Source organism: Stegodyphus dumicola, chromosome 2 (genome assembly GCF_044657685.1).
Source record: "Stegodyphus dumicola isolate Sdum_Otavi_A_Nest chromosome 2, ASM4465768v1".
NCBI lineage: Eukaryota > Metazoa > Arthropoda > Arachnida > Araneae > Eresidae > Stegodyphus > Stegodyphus dumicola.
The window spans coordinates 182,177,934-182,191,097 of record NC_140769.1 but is presented as its reverse complement, the minus strand read 5'-3'; the positions used below and the strand labels follow the sequence as shown (position 1 = coordinate 182,191,097).

At 32.1% G+C, this 13,164-nt stretch overlaps 1 protein-coding gene across 12 annotated transcripts in view; it reads left to right on the top strand.

Annotated features, from left to right (window-relative positions):
• Positions 1-11,970: 11,970 nt before the first annotated feature.
• The window catches only part of LOC118188419 (uncharacterized protein F13E9.13, mitochondrial), a 51,351-nt gene continuing 50,157 nt past the window's right edge, over positions 11,971-13,164 (top strand). For 3 of the 12 annotated variants that reach the window (XM_035358853.2, XM_035358854.2, XM_035358852.2), the window contains exon 1: positions 11,998-12,613. The gene's annotated coding sequence lies outside the window, so the exon portion shown is untranslated. Of the gene's footprint in view, positions 12,614-13,164 lie in introns of all 12 variants that reach the window. The other 9 variants (XM_035358850.2, XM_035358847.2, XM_085811489.1 and 6 more) reach the window with 7 other exon arrangements.

The window sequence follows — 13,164 nt, the reverse complement described above, 5'->3', positions numbered from 1 at the left end:
TCAAATGTGGTTTAGGCACATTGTTAAAATTATTTGAAAGTAAGAACGATGTGACTGTTTTTCTGCTCTTGCCCAATGGAAGGGAAAGAAAAATAGGTTGCCATATATTAAGAAGTTCAACAAAAGATTATTATTTGCGCAAACTGAAAACAAATTCGCCAAGATAAATTTTTGAATTTCTCCGTAAATTTCGCGCCTAATTTTACACAATTTAATATTTAGGCGTAGTTTGAGTCGTAGAATAGAAATACGGAAAAAAAATATGTATGTTATTTCAGAAAAAGTCCGAATTTGTGTCGAAATACCTATGTTGGAACAATGCTATATATAAATCTAATATATACAGTGGTGGCCAAAATTGTGGACACTTTTGGAAATTTTTATGTTTTTGAACTTTGTATGCTTATATAAAATGTTACGTTTCAAAAATGCAAACTTGTATATATCATTTTAAAGAGAATTTATTACTGAATTCAATACAAAACACAAAATTCAATTATTTGCAATACAAAAAAAGTTAAACGATAATAGTTATCGAGTTTGAGCACTTAAGCCTAAGTGCTGCAAAAACTGTGAAATATTATTTCTCATTAAAGAAAATGCAGGTGGAGTTTTAGATTAAAAAATCCATCTTAGGATCTCACTTTTAACCCGCAAGCACGCGCGCCAAAATTACGAACACAGAAAGGCTGCTAGGTATGTCATACCCGAAAGCAATTAACACGTTTTCAATTACATTAATAATATAAATATGAGTATAAATGTGGATTGACATAAAAACAATGAACTTTAGAATATTTTAAAGAATATAATAAATGAAGTACAGTCAAAAGTCTTTAATCCAAACGTCCAAAATCCGGAATGATCTATAATCCGGACCTCAAAGCTACAAACTTTCTGCGCATGCATAAATGCATAATACCTTTACGCATGCGCATATGCATTTACGCATACGCGTTTAATGTATAACGGACGGTATAAGCTAAGCTAAAATTATCTATTTCAGTTAATGTTGCAGATTGCGTTGTTCCTTAATCTTCTAATTGGATCCGGCTTATTATTTTTTGCAGACTGTTAGAACAATTTTATAAAAGTAAGCTTGAACTTTTGATCATGTCAAAAAGAATTTCCGATTCTGGAGCTGCCAAAGGATCTACAAAGCGAAAGCATGTTTCGATGTCCATCAAACAAAAAATGGAATTGCTGCAAAAAATGGATAAAGGCATATCCTTTGTTTCTCTAACCATTCCGAAATATGTTTATCAATTTCATGCTGCTCTGCGGGGGGAGGGGGCAACATCACGGCGTGCAATAAACTGGAAGTTGATCTGTCAACACTATCCTTATCTTCAGGGCAGATGTTTTTATTTTATTCGGCTTATAATTCTTCACTAAATGTAGTATTTCATTTCAATGTACTCCATCTTTGATATGATTTAAATCAAATTCCTCATCATTATAAATATCACGAATACACATCAAATAGTTTTCTGGTTGCAATTTTCTAATTTCGACTATGCGTAATGTATTCTTTGCGCATGCGCGTTGAAAGAAATGTTTTAATAAAGTAAAAAAATAAATATTAAGCTTTTTTTTTGTAAATTTTGATACCCTTTAGACCATAATTGCTCTTTATTTCATAAATTATGGTTTCATATTTTTAATTTTATAATTTCTGCATGCTATCTTACCAGATTTAAACTCATGATCTATAATCCAGAAAAACCAATAATCCGGAATCGCCAAAGTCCCGATGAGTCCGGATTAAAGACTTTTGACTGTACTTAATATACAATTATTTTGCACATCTCTGCACTATTTTACACACATATGCTCTACACACATACTGATATTACATTTCTCGCACAGAAACCATTTCTTTCTGTCCTTGTTTTTAGGGCACTCAGCGCATCATCTGTTAATGTTTTTCATCTCTTCATCTCTTTAGATGGTGGTTCCATGTTGCAATCTCCTGAATTTTTTTTTTTTTTTTTTTAGTTTCAAACGGAGCATGATTTGCTGCCGCCATTGATTTGATTAATATTCCACTTTCGAATTTCCAGTATTTCCAGATAATGCTTTTAGAACTAGTCCTAACATTCATTCAGAATTTGTTTTTCTTCCATACCAAGCCATTTTTACCAACATAATTTTTATTATTTCATTGATTTTCTAATTCACTATCTAATTCAGTGTCTGTATCACTGTCTCTTGATGAATTATAATTGCTGTTGTGTTCTTCATCTATTAATTCTTCCTCCTCTTCTCTAAATGTTGCATCATCTGTTGAAATGGTTTCTAGCATATTTCTCAACCTTTTCCATTTCTTTATCATAACTTAGATGCCACACCATGCTGGCTAACTAAAAAAATGAGGGTGAAAATCTGAGAGACGTGAGAAGGCGCGCGGTTGTCACATACCGAAATGGTACAATTCCTAGAAAAGTATTCAAAGAATCACTCCACGGAATTCACAGCTTCATGAATGTGACCTTGAATTCAGCTACAAAAGGTTTCGCCCATTTCCAGGAAAGGGGTTTTGAGATAAGGGGCAATGAATATGCCCCCGAGTATGAGATACCTGGCCTGTGTGCTCGCGGGTTAAAGATTTTAGGGATATTTTATTGAATATCAGAATAGCTTTCTGAAATCCTTTATATTTTAAGAATCTCTTCCTGCTAATAGTTCCTCATCTTCAACTCATGTTAATAAGTATAGTTAGGCTCTAAACTAATGCTTGAAAGGTCAAGTGAAAAGTCGTTGTATTCATCAAAAGGTCTTGCTGATCATACTGAATTTTCATTTATTAGAAAAGAAAAATATAAGTATAACTGTTCCCAGAACTTACCCCCTTCCCTTGAGAAGCAAGCTAGACTTATTTTTGTAAATGTTAATGAACTAAAAAGGTATATAACTTTACGAAATGTAGATAAGCATAACACAGTTTGGTGCCTCGGCTCAACTAGCCCTATCTCAGAGTGTTTAGTAAGAGTGCATAAAAATATGCAGTATATAAAGCTTTGTGAAATGATAAGTGAAATATAAATTAACATTTAATAGATTTAAAAAAATAAGCTTTTTGTTTCACTAATGGAATTTTTTGAAAATGTGTATGTACATGATGTACATAATAATAATGGTTTGAATTATTTGAAATTGCATTGGATTTTTATTCCACAGTAGCTTTTAGAATTTTTTAAATAGTGTAGGAATCACTCCTACTTCATATAACAAATACTTATTCAAATCTTGTTTCATCATCTTAAGTACTTTCTATGCCTGGATGTTATTCAGAATTTTATTTTTAATAAAACTGAGTACAAAAAGGGAAACTCTAGTACATAATAAAAAAGTACAGACATAATGTTTATGTTATGATTGAAATAACAGAGATAGATTAATCTATAAAATTGTGGGTCAGATTTCAATAAATAAATAAGATTAGTAGCTGACACTTTTGCTTTTCAAAATTGAAGTAAGATAGAAAAAGTGTGACGTTTGTACTTTTACAACAGTATAAATTGTGGAAAGTTAAAATAATGTAAGTTTTGTGTTATATAGTTTTTGGAAAAGACACAGTTTTCTATAATAATGCATTGAGCAGAGTATTTGTTTGTGATAAAACATTTTTCATTTTTTGGTACTTGTATTTCTATCAACATTTTATTGTAATTCTGTGTTTTTTGTTAAATACTTATTATTGTATGGGATGTTCATATTTATTCATAATAAAGGCTCTTTTTGCTGAAAGTAGTTATTATTAAAATGGCACAAAGTGATTATTAAAAGCATGGTGAATCCAGTAAAGAATTTTCAAGCAAAGATAAATTATCCTTGGCGTTTCTAGGAATATACTACATTATACGATTCACATCATTTAAACCTAGTAGCTAATCCAGATTTTGTATACCTATTATATGGTTTGAAAAAAATCATGTTAAATATCTTGAAAGAGATTATTAATTTTGTAGATACGAATTTAAATTTATCATAAGCATTCATAAAAATTTATTATTAAACCACAGTGTAGGCTTCAAATTCCTACAAAAGCTCATTGCTGTCGATTTTGCATCAGGTACTTTGGAGTGTAGAGCTGTAATATTCTAAACTTTACATCTAAAACAGGATTTAGTTTCAAATTGCTTCCAAAACTAGAACATTTACTTTTTTGTACTAAAATAAAATTTTTGCAGAAATATGACATATTCCAATCTTAGCAATTTTCTGCAAAAATTTTGTGTGAGAAAATGTTTTAGAGTTAAATTGCTGAATAATTTTCAACAGCATTTAACCAGGGGATTTCATTAAAACTTTCTTTTTAATTCAAATACAGCCTTTCATAGCATCTCTGAAAGTATTTCAGTGTGAAGAAAAAATCATCAGAAACCATAGTAGGTCGTCTTAAGGTCTCCCCTGTAATGGCAAGAATTCCTCTCAAATAAATAAATAAACTTGTGTTAAAACTGAAGTTCGTAGGTTTTTTTTTTTTTTTTTTTTTTTTAAGTGTAAATTAATTTTAGAATTTTTGTCATTCTTTTCTGTTTTTCTTAATCTTCAAAAATTATTCACTCACACATTATTAGATAAAATATCCACTTGTTAATGAATGCAATAAAAATTAATCTATAAACTGAAATTAAAATATTCATTACTTCCACATACTACTTCAAAATACAAAATTTAAAATTAAAACTCTAAAAATTTCTCTTTTTTTTGCCAATAGTTACATTTTGTAAAATTTGTTGTTGCATTATGAGAGCCAAAAGTAAATTTTGTAATTATACCATATCATTGTTCATAGTAAAACTGTGGGTGTCCTGTTTTATTAAAAACATTTGGATACATCTGAATGATTCGTTTTCAAAGTTATTAGCTGTAAGTTCTTTTTGTGCTATCTTTAGTGCAGTTTAGGTACACTATGTTAGTAGTTTTTTTTAATTATGAAATTAAATTGTAATTTGTGTATAAACATGAAGCATTGTAGAATATCAGTAGATTAGTAATGCTGGTAATCTGTTTGAGTGCAGTGAGCCGAAATACAAAATATGTATTCTAAATCATTTCAAGTGATAGTATTTTTATACATGCTGATTGAAATATTTTTAACCGAGATTTAATTTTTAATTATGATTAAATATATATTATCAATAAGTATAAAATAGCTAAAGAGCTCAGTATTTCTAGGTTTTCTGCTTTATTTAATTATAAAAGAATTAAAATGTAGAATTTTAATAATTAAAAATGTCCGAAGGTGCCTTAAGAAATTTTATATGATAGTTTTCTGAAATTTCTTTCGTAATATGAAATCAGTATTTATACTTTTTTTGAGATGATATAAAAAAAATATTTTCAAGAAGAAAAACTAGTTCAGTTTGATATGAAATTAGACACAAATCCCTGTATTTAATTATGTTAAAAACAAAATAGTACACACTTTTTTAGTTGATGAATATATGTTGTGTATTTGTGAAACCTATGACTAATAATGGGTTGAAAAAAAAAATTAGGAACTCTTTCATAAATAAGCAGTAAAAATTAGCTCTTATGTAGCTAAATATTACCTAATCTTATGTAGCTAAATATTACCTAAATTGTTCAGTTTACAAAACTGAAAACATTTAGGAAGTGGTTCTCCTGAACCATCTTAATCTCACTATTCTCACTATCAGTATTATCTACCTTAATACTGATAGTTCACTGCATATTTGTGTATGTAAACAAGGTTTAAAAAAAAAAAAAAAAAAAACAGTCTATTAAAGAGAGTTTATGAGATTCTGAAATATTTATGAGCAAAAGTTAAATAACTCAGTCTTAGAAAATAAAAATAAACAAAAATAGTATTATTCTCATTATTTTTAGTTGAGGTTGCAGTAGGTTTTAAGGTATGTTCTCCCTCCTTATAGCGTGCATTCGTGATGAAATTGGAACCACGTCTGCCTAGCTATCCAGAGATCCGCCGGAGTTGGAATTCCGGCGAGGGCACTGCTCATTTTTCACAATTGCTGCTTCACTAAAAATCCTAATGACTGTACAAGCTACTGACATTTCTTGAAATAAAATATTCGGAGCTCATAATAAATGTAAAGATAGCGCAGTTATTAAAATTTTAAAAACTTTTCAGGTGAAATTTCGGCTAGGAAAATAATACAGCGTATGAATAAAAGTTATTTTAAGACTACAGCTTTTTAGCTCGGATTTTTAGCTCGGAAACGGGAAAAAAAAAAAAAAAAAAAAAACATTAACAGAAGCGGACGAAGTTTGATCAGATCGGTGAATAATACTAATTCAGTGGTATTTAAAATTTTAAAGATGCTAATCATTTATAAACTATACTTACAAAAATAATTAATTGAATATACATTTTATTGTACTATAATCACGAATAACGCAGAGGGAGAAGGTTTCAGTCAGGGTAATGGAGGTATTTTTCCAAATCCCGTTTTTGAAGTATTCTTGAAAAACTGACAGAAAGCGCTTTTAAATTCTACTTTATAGATCAGTCTTAGAACACCGTAACGGTTTTAGTAAAAACTGATACTGTGTTATCGATGAGGCATGTGTCTACGTTAGAATTGTAACTCCCGTGAAAATCAAAATTCGGTTAATCAGAGCTAAATCCAGGGTTAAATACTTTGACAATTTCCCATTTCCCGGTTAGAATTGATGGCTTGTTGTATTGGCACGAGACTGGTCAGTACCTCGTACCTCCTGGTACTGGAGGTACTGGACTGGTTCACTCAGTATGCGCTATTGCATAGAGTGACTGTATGGTAGCACTCTGGTGGATTAAGAACCGTGGTGATGGGTTAGTTTTCTTTGCCAACAGAGTAAATGAAATAAATAGTCTGATTCCTTCCCTAGTTTAGCGCCATATACCAGGTGATTTAAAGCCTCGCAGATATACTTTCAAGAGGCAGTTCAGTTCTTTTTTATTTTCCGATTATCTTTGGTGGGAGGGTCAGTCCTGGCTCCTGGAACCTCTTAACAACTGGCCCCTTAATCGCCTGGCTTACGAGACCTCTAATGTAGAGCGAGTAGAAAGGAAAGTCAGGTTATGTAATCTTAATTCAGGTGAAGAGGAAATACCTTAGTATGCTGTTAGGTTTTCAAATTTTGTGAAAAACGCAAAAGGAAACTCGCATTTCGAAAGACCGTTCGTTTTCGATTTAACCTTTCATGAGGTGGAACATGCCGAAAAAAACTTGTAAAAATTGTACAAAATAAGTAGTTTCCCTCTGCGGACTCTATTCCTAACATGAGTTTCATTTCAGACGGAGAGGGTAGAAAAAAGTGAAAACTCGCATTACATTTTAATCTGCCGTACGCTCAGTAATTAAATCGGAATTCATAAAAAAATAATAATAAGGATTTTTTAGAGATGATTACCGTACTTCAGTTTTATTTGTCACATTAGTTAGCTGCATTATTGCTTTAATTTCAAAAGAAATAAGATAAAATAGAAAGAAGACTCGATGAAATTAAAGAGAGAAAGGAACGAATATTTTAATATACATATCTCTTACGCAAATTATGCATTCTAATAATTTTGGTTTGGATATAAATACACATTTTAAGCTTAGGCTGCATATTATTTATGTTATACAAATGCTAATATTTTATATATTACTGAGAGATTACTGCGTATTTGTTATTCGCATTTCCAGCCCTCTGATATGCCATCTAGTGGCTGAAACTTAAAGAACGGTATTCTGTTCGTCCATACTACGTTGTTTAGGAAGCACATTATGATCGAAAAATAGCTAAACATTTATTGTTGATTGTTGCGGGCGTTATGCATAGCTTAAATGGAAGTACAGAGAACACGTTTTGTTGTGCAGCTAGGTCCAGTTAACGAGCTTGAAATCAACCTGTGATATGCGTCCATCATATCCCTGCTTCGAAAAATAGGAAACAAGGTAATTTTATTGCAAAGCGAAGAAAGGAGGGGGATTCCGGTATTGCGAGTTAGAAAGGAAATTCTACGTTGTATGGAACTGAGTTCTAAATATTTTGAAAAAAAAAAAACTGATTACATTTTTCTACATAAGGGATATTTTGTTTATATTTTCAAAATTCTTTCCTCATATATATATATCTACACTCGTGCTAAAAAAATAACCAACAAACACTAAAAGAAAAGATATGAATGTAAAAAGAAGAATTGAAATATACAATTTATATATGAGGTAGCGGTTACATTACCGAATGGAAATAGGCGACAAAAATTAACATAAAACGCAGTCACACCACAACGCCTTAAAACGGGGCATGCCGGACTTGTGCGTTAGTTCGCAAGCAGCCATAGTTGCGTGTAATCCGAGATAGCCGAAGAGGAAAGCATGAGCCAAACACACCATTTGTACGATGAATTGCTTTGGAGGCTGTCGGGATGTTGCAAGACAATTCGCTGTTACGAGAGAGTTGAATGATCACAGTAGTGTCATCAATAGGCTGTGGAATCATTACCAAAGGGATCGAAATCCCTGTAGAAGACGTGAGTCGGAGGACTACCACAACGGCTTTCTGTTGCTATGTGCAAGACGCCGCAACAGTTGGAGTTGCGTTTCTCTCCTGCTGCAGAACGGCCCATATTCTGCCAAAATGTGTCGCGTCGACTGCGTGAAGGTAGACTGCACTCCGATGACTTGTGATTTTTGTTCCTCTGCCCCATAGAGCGCGCCTGAATTGATCCCGTGAACAACACAGTTGGACACCAGAGTAGTGAGGCTAAGTACTCTTTATGGATGAGTCTCGATTTAGCATCTATAACGATTACCGAAGTGCAATGATATAGCGACAGCCAGGTATACGTTATAGAGCATCAAACATCGTTCAAGGAGATCATTACAGAGGAGGCGGCTTAATTGTATGGCCTGGGATAGTAATGAACGGCCACATCGACCTCTACATGATTCCTAATGGTTCCGTCACAGCCTTTCGATATCGCGACGAAATTCTACATCCTCTTAGGCGCCCTTTTATCGCTTCAATGTATTCCGACGTGATACTTATGGACGATAACACCCGTTTCCATACAGCTCCAGTGACACCGAGTTATCTGGAGAGGGATACCATACCACATCTGCAGTGGCCTGTAGGACAACTGGATCTGAAGCCCATAGCACATGCGTGGGACATGTAGCGACGACAGAAAGCAGATCGCAGTATACCGTCAGGCACCCTCTAAGAGTTTCGATATGCTACAGGAATGGGCGCCATTGCCATAACAAGCGATGAGGGACACTATTGCTAGCTTGCCTTGCCATTGTCAAGCATGCATTTCAGCTACAGGGTATCATACTTCTTATTTACACATTCTTCCGACCTATTTGGTCTTTCGTTATGGGATGGTTGTAATACATGTGTTTTTGTATGTCTTTGTTTTATTGCTTGCTGTGTAGCTTAGTAATGCCACACCAACCTCTTGGGTCAGTTCACACACACACACACACACACACACACACACATATATATAGGTACATTTGCTTTGAAAGCAAATAATTTGCATATTCATGTTATGTTATGAACTATAAATTATAACTCATACATCATTCAATGTTATTAATGCACACGCACACACATATGTTTGGGTTTTATGCATATTTTATCTGCAGAAATTTAAATTCTACTTCAATAATGTAAACAATGATTTAACCTTTTCTAGGGGGCTGGGACATATATATTCCGAACTAAATATACAGCAGCTGAGGCCTCGGAACAGTTTCTTGTTTGTCGCTTGAAACTTGAAGATTATTTACGACACCGAAGAGAATGCGCTATATTGTGAGATTCCGCTAATGGGTAGAGATAAAATGTCCGTACTTTGCGAATTAGGTATCTTCCAGGAAATATTTTGTTGAGAAATTTAAAAAAATAAATAAATAAATAAATAAAAAGAATAGTTTCTTACTTCGATTCTCTCACGTTTGTGTTTTAAGATCTTCCTTCATTTTTTTCTGTTGCGAAAAACGTTAATTTTCTTTCAGTTGATACATTTATAATTTTTTCTTGTTCAATTTTAAATGATAGCTTATCAATAGCGATTATAAGCCGCCCGGTTTAGTAGTGAAACTTTTTATAGGATAGTAGGTAAATAAGCATTTAGACTAAGAGCATTATATTGCTACGAAATACTCAACTGCGGTAAGATAGCTTCCACGGAAAGTGGAGATAGGATTACCAGAAAGTGCAAGAAAAAGTAGGGTCGCCAGATTTGGCTGGAAATAGTCTGTTTCGCAACAAAATTGGCGATATGCCATAGACGGAGCGAGAATATTCTAGAACGAATTCTTAGCGGTTTTCCTGAGAATGTTCAAAAGATTGATCAAAAGATACATATACCCTAACTCTACGCGGAGGAGCGTATCTAGAGTACGTTGAGTTCAGTAGTAGTGTATTGAGTTCTGAGAGCGATCGCCGAGTCGGGAGCTGTACTTTAGTGCTTTGTCATGAAGCTACCTTCGCCGTTATAGCCTAAAGGTTGTGTTGCTGATTGTTTCAGCGTGTTTGTCGTAGTTTTTCGAAAACTGTCATGAGTCTTTGGAACTGTTCTGAGTAATTCTTCGTCAAGTGTTATCCGCGATTCCAGCGCTCAGATACGCCATCTAGTGGCTTAAAGATGGAAACATTAAAAATTGGTATTTACGTTTGAGAATACTACGTAGTTTGTGAAGCGTGTTGTGATCGAAAAGTAATTAAACGTTTATTTTTTATGGTTGTGGCCATTATGTTTTCAGTCGTTTTAACCCCTTGTACGACAAATCTAAAGAAAATGCTTGTAATATCATGTAATCAAAAGTTAACTATATGTTATATGCCAGCATTGCTTTCTCAAGTACTGAGGGGTAGGTAATCCTTAATCTGCTCTTTTTTTAAATGTTTGGTCATGGTATTATTCATTGCATGTATTTTCTATAATATATATAGAATATTAATATTTCTCATTTTATTTTTTCATTTTTAAGTGCTTTGCTTGTTGATATTCTCAAAATTGCATCTGATAATTAGTGCTATTATGTATATAATAGATATAAATATAATAGACGAATACAATAGATGAATATATTTTTAGTATATAATGATTCAATATCATTTTTATGGAAAAAAAGACACTTTTCACTGCACAGATTTTTTGTAAATCCCAAGCTAAACACATATGAAATCATTTGTTTACAATCAGTGAACGTTAAAATCAGCTAACTGTCGCAATACAATAAAACAGTGACACAATTTCCTACAACAGCCAGCAGTTCCTCCTTTACATGAACAAGAAATTTTTTTTTAAATTTTACTTTTCCTTTTTAATAATGAAATGTCCTTCGATTTCATGCGATCAAGATGCTATACAACTTATCCTTAAATAGGAAGCCAAAATTTGTAAATTGGATTTTTCAAGTAAAATTCCGAGCATTACCAAATAATCCACTTTTTAAAATTCTCTCTGCTTCAGTAACACATCGAGAATTTACGCCTCCTTTAACAAAATCAAACATTTCGGAAAAGCTAAGCAACTTCATTTTTGAATGTACGAAGTCAGATCACAAATCAAATTACCGGTTTTTATCCTCCACATTAATGTGTGAAAGAGCTACCTATAAGTGAATTGAATCGCGGATCGTCAATCACACCTAAGGCTCCTCTAAATATATAGGAGCCTTACCAAATCCACGAACCTGTAGAATGCAAAAATACTATTTTTATTATTTTAATTTTATGAAAAATTTAAAAATAACTGAAATTAAACGGCGGGCACGTCAAATCCACGAACTGGTAGAACGCAACAATATTATTATCTGTATATTTAAAAAGTCAAACAATTTTTAATGTAATTCTATAAAAATATTTAATGTTATTAATTTTAATGTTTAATTTAATGTTATTAATGAATTAAATTTGTTTTATGTGAATCGATTAGATTGAAAAGTTAAAAAGTAATATTTTTAAATTTTAATATTAAAGAACAGTATCTTACGCTTTTCTGAATGGCAACAAACTCCAATGAAAAGTGAAGTATGACTAGATTCCGCTTGGTAAAACTTTCAATACTCGTCTTTCTTTGCTCGTAACCCCTTCTGGGCTAAAAAAGAAAAAAAGAAGGGGGTAAACAACTAATAATATTTGCAGTAATATAAATGTCTTCGACCTATCTGTCGTATAGATGTGCGTTCTGATATTTAGCAATCAATTTAGTTCTTGATAAAAGCCGGCGTTATTCAAAAAAGTTATGCTTGGTTCTCTTCCTCTACCTTTTATTTATTTACTTATTTTATTATTAAAAATTATGAAGAGAGAAACACCCCAAATTTTTTTTTTTTTTTTACATATAGGACCAAAAGTTCAACTTAGCCACTGACTTTCCAAATTATGTTACACACCATGTCGAAAAGTACAAGCTTGAGAATAAACTTCAAACCCTTACACAATTCGAAAGATTCTTCGGTGATTGCTAGAGAGCTCACACACATGTCCTTCATCGTCGTTATCGATTGTTTCAGATACAGGCATAGTTGAATGGCAAACAGTTTGTGAATTAAGAAAGTAAATTGGAAATACTGTGTATTTCATATTAAGAAAATAAGGAATCGTATCTCATATTAGATGTCATATCATTTTGGTAATTTTATTTTCCAATTAAAGAATTATAACTGGTTTTATTTATGTGACTTGTTTTTTTCTTGTGGTTCAACCCCAACCTCTAGAAACTACTTGAGTACTAGAACCAGAGAAATAATATTTTTAATTGCTAATTTGACATAGTATTTGTTGACCCATTATGCCTAGCATCATATGCAACCCCTCATTAAGCTGCTTTTTAATCTGGTACTACTAGTAATGATAATTTATTTAATTCAAATATTGTGAATTATGGTAATTGTTTATCTTAATTAGTATAAAATATATATTATTTTTATAGTCAAGTGATGATTCTGCAGAATAGGATGGCCTTATTGGCATTTTCACAATTTTTCTTATTTGTAGGATAAATGCTATCTGCATTCACTTAGTAAGATCTTAAATATAGTTTGTCAAAAAAGTATTCGATATTACTAATTAATGTCCTTAAAAATGACATAAAAGAATAATTCTAATTATTTATTATTAAACTTCTTTTATTGTAGTCTTTATAAAGATCTATACTAGTCATTAAATGCAAAATCATATTTA